At 47.9% G+C, this 4,272-nt stretch overlaps 1 protein-coding gene across 1 annotated transcript in view; it reads left to right on the top strand.

The window, feature by feature from the left end:
* Positions 1-2,728: 2,728 nt before the first annotated feature.
* The window catches only part of DNAJC5 (DnaJ (Hsp40) homolog, subfamily C, member 5), a 14,917-nt gene continuing 13,373 nt past the window's right edge, over positions 2,729-4,272 (top strand). Inside the window, exon 1 of the mRNA XM_011992363.1 lies at positions 2,729-2,888. The gene's annotated coding sequence lies outside the window, so the exon portion shown is untranslated. The remainder of the gene's footprint in view (positions 2,889-4,272) is intronic.

Genomic DNA, 4,272 nt, shown 5'->3' on the forward strand with positions numbered 1-4,272 from the left:
CTGTACTAAAAATAGAAAACAATTAGCCGGGTGTGGTGGTTCACGCCTGTGATCCCAGCTACCCGAGAGGTTGAGGCAGGAGAATCGCTTGAACCTAGGTGGCGGAGGGTGCATTGAGCCAAGATTGCACCACATTGCACTCCATCCAGCCTGGCTGACAGAGTGAGACTCTACTAAAAAAAGAAAAGAAAATAGACATCAGAAAGGATTGGCTTCTGTGATCTCAGCACTTTGGTGACCACGACCCAAGGCCGGAGGATCGCTTGAGCCAAGGAATTCAAGATCAGCCTGAACAACGTAGTAAGACCCCGTCTCTGCAAAAAATTTCTAAAAGCTTAGCTGGCATGGTGGCTCACGCCTGTCGTCCCACCTACTCAGGAGGCTGAGTTGGGAGGATCACTTGAGTCTGAGAGGTTGAGGCTGCTGTGATCTCTTATCACACCACTGCGTTCAGCCTGGGTGACAGAGCAAGACCTTGTCTCCAAACAAACAGAAAAGCAAAAAATGGTCTTTTTCCTAGGTATTTACCATTTCCAGTGGTCTTCATTCCTTTCTAAAAATCCAGGTTTTAGCCGGACGCGGTGGCTTACCCCTGTAATCCCAGTAGTTTGGGAGGCTGAGGTGAGTGGATCACCTGAGGTCAGGAGTTCAAGATCAGCCTGACCAACGTGGGGAAACCCCATCTCTACTAAAAATACAAGATTTGCCACGCGTGGTGGCGCGTGCCTGTAATCCCAGCTACTCGGGAGGCTGAGGCAGGAGAATCACTTGAACCTGGGAGGCGGAGGTTACAGTGAGTTGATGACTTAGGATTTTTCTTCTCAGTCACTTAGCAAACTGGGGACCCATGGGTAGCGATGCCCCACCTGGGTCCTGCTTGGCCATGCTGGCGTGCCCCAACTCACCTGTGTTCGGTGGTTCCTGAGCTCGTGTGCCACACCCAAGATCAAGGATACACTGGACATTGAAGGATGAGGAGGGCGGAGAAGAAGTTTATTGAGCAGTGAAACAACTTTCGTTGGACCAGGGGATGCAGGGGCTGTTCCCCTACCCGAAGGCAGGAAAATCCGCCTGTGTGGCTGGGTCTGGGGCCTTTTACAGACTCAGGATGCAAAGTGCTTGCAGTGCTTGCTGATGGCTTTGTGAGTATGCCAAAAAGGTTAACGCAAAGACACCATTCCAAAGTAGGCATGACAGTGTAGAAAACCAGTTAGAGGCCAGGCGCTGTGGCTCACGCCTGTAATCCCAGCACTTTGAGAGGCCGAGGCAGACGGATCACAAGGTCACCCCATCTCTACTAAAAATACAAAAATTATCTGGGCGTGGTTCGCGTGCCCGTAGTCGCAGTGACTCGGGAGGCTGAGGCAGAAGAATCGCTTGAACCTGGGAGGCGGAGATTGCAGTGAGCTGAGGTCATGCCTCTGTGCTCCAGCCTGGGCAACAGAGCGAGATTCCACCTCAAAAAAAAAAAAAAAATTAGGAAAGGGTAGGTATGTATAAAACAGGTGAAGAGTGGGGTTTAATCAGAGGAAAGTGTGGCAAACAGGAAGGCCTGAGAATTTAACTTAATCTGGTCTGAGAATTTCACTGGTGGCTCAGCTGTCAGGCTTTAAACTGTCTTTGGCTTGGAGGTGGGTTTCACCGGGGACCTACCCCATCTGCCTGGGCATTCAGCTGCTTCCTGCCAGTGTCCCCGAGACCGCGCCACTGCACTACAGCCTGGGCCACAGGGCAAGACTGCGAGACTGTCTCAAAAAACCCCACATTGATGTCATTTCTTAAATATTTGGTAAAAAAAAAATCTGGGTCTGGAATTTTCTGGGGTTTTTTTTTTTTTTTGAGACGGAGTCTCGCTCTGTCGCCCAGGCTGGAGTGCAGTGGCACGATCTCGGCTCACTGCAGGCTCTGCCTCCCAGGTTCACGCCATTCTCCTGCTTCAGCCTCCCGAGTAGCTGGGACTACAGGCGCCGCCACCACACCCGGCTAATTTTTTTGTATTTTTAGTAGAGACGGGGTTTCACCGTGTTAGCCAGGATGGTCTCGATCTCCTGACCTCGTGATCCACCTGCCTCGGCCTCCCCAAGTGCTGGGATTACAGGCGTGAGCCACCGCGCCCGGCCCTCTGGAGGTTTTTTATTACAAATCTAACTTCATTAACAGATGCAGGGCTATTCAGATTTTCTACTTCATTTCATATCAGTCTTGTTAATTGTAGTTTTCAAGGTATTTGTCCATTTCATCTAATTTTTCTAATTTCTTGGCATGAAGTTTGAATTTTATCCTTTTCGTGCCTCTAGGGTCTGTAGTGATGAACCTTCTTTCCTCGTGTTGCTCAAAGAACCAACTCTCTTGGCCTTGTGAAAATTATGTTTGTTTTCCTTGATCTCTGTTCCTTATGATTTTCCTTCCAGCCATTTATATTGGGTGTATCTTGTTACTTTGTAGTGATTTCCTTCCTGCCATTTATGTTGGGTTTATCCTGTTACTTTGTAGTGATTTCCTTCCTGCCATTTATGTTGGGTTTATCCTGTTACTTTGTAGTTTCCTGAGGTGGAGCCTTAGGCCTTGGTTAACGTGTTGTGCTAGTCAGCATTCTGCAGAGGGACGTTGCCGTTATCTGTGTCTCTTTGCAAAGGAGATTTAATATGAGGAATTGGCCCACATGATTATGGAGACAAAGTCTCATGCTCTGCCATTTGAAGATGGAGGAAAGCCGTGGGATAATACAGTCCAAGGACAGGAGACCATGGCCCAGCTCAGGCTGGCAGGCGAGAAGGAACACAGGCCAACACCTCCTTCCACCCCTTTCTGTTCAGGACCCCCGTGGACTGGGGCGAGACCTACCTGCACGGGGCAGGGCAGTTGGCTTCGTTGAGTCCCCAGCTCGGGTGCTGCTCTTACCCAGAAGCACCCTCCCAGACACGCCCCGAAGTCGTGTTTGATCTGGGTACCCCACGATGCAGCCAAGGAGACATAAAATGAACTGTCACGTGCATTGTATTTATTATTCAATCGAAAATATTTGCTAATTTCTCCTGTGATTTCTTTGAGCTACATGTTAGCTGGAGGTGTGTTGTTGAATATCAAGAGTACTTGAGGTTTTATGATGTATCTGTCTCCTGGGTTTCCAGTTTGTAGCTGTTAAGTCAGGGGTTGTGCTGTGTACGACCTCATTCCATTTACATTTATTGAAACCAGTTCGAAGCCCTAATATGTGGCTTGTCTTGGTCAGTATACAGCGTTCAGTTAAAAACAAAGTGTGTGCTCTAGATGTTGGGTGTTCTGTGACTGTCACGTCATGGTGGTTGATTAGTTAAAAACTGTGTATTCTCGCCAGGCGCAGTGGTTTATGCCTGTAACCCCAGCACTGTGGGAGGCCGAGGCGGGCGGATCACCTGAGGTCGGGAGTTCAAGACCAGCCTGACCAACATGGAGAAACCCCATCTCTACTAAAAATACAAAAATTAGCTGGGCGTGGTGGCGCGTGCCTGTGATCCCAGCTACTCATGAGGCTGAGCCTGGAGAATTGCTTGAACCGGGGAGGTGGAGGTTGCAGTGAGCTGAGATCTCAGCGTTGCATTCCAGCCTGGGCAACGAGCAATACTGTCTCAAAAAAAAAAAAAAGAAACTCTATATTCTCTAGACATGGGGCGTTCTGTGAGGATCAGGTCATGCTGGTTGATAGTGTTGTTCAGAACATCGATGTTTTTCCTGATTGTTTTTTTTGTCTGTTGTGTTGATTTCTGAGAAAGTATTAAAATTAGAGTTGGTTCTGCATTTTTATCCATTCAGGCAGTCCCTTTCTTTAATTGGAGTTTTTTGTCTACTAACATTGAATCTAATTGTTGGTATGTTTGGATTTACATCTTCCAACTAATTTTCTGTTTGTTTCCTGTGTTGAGTTACTTTTTCATTTTTCTTTTAATCTTTTAGCTGATACCTCTTTAATTTTTTATGCAGAGGTTGCTGTAAGGATTACAATATGCGTGTTTATTTTAATTAATTTATTTAATTAATTTATTTTTTAAGGAGCAGGATCTCACTCTGTCCATGGGCTGGAGTGCAGGGGTGTGATCATAGCTCTCTGCAGCCTCAAACTCCTGGGCTCAAGTGGTCCTCTCGCCTCAGCCTCCCAAAATGCTGGGATGACAGCTGTGAGCCGCTGCGCTGGCCCACTGTATAGCCCCCAATTCTTCGGGATCTCTTGGGGTGGCCACAGTATAGCCCCCAATTCTTCGGGATCTCTTGGGGTGGCCACAGTATAGCCCCCAA

This window comes from Mandrillus leucophaeus, unplaced genomic scaffold, assembly GCF_000951045.1.
Source record: "Mandrillus leucophaeus isolate KB7577 unplaced genomic scaffold, Mleu.le_1.0 Scaffold41, whole genome shotgun sequence".
Taxonomy (NCBI): domain Eukaryota; kingdom Metazoa; phylum Chordata; class Mammalia; order Primates; family Cercopithecidae; genus Mandrillus; species Mandrillus leucophaeus.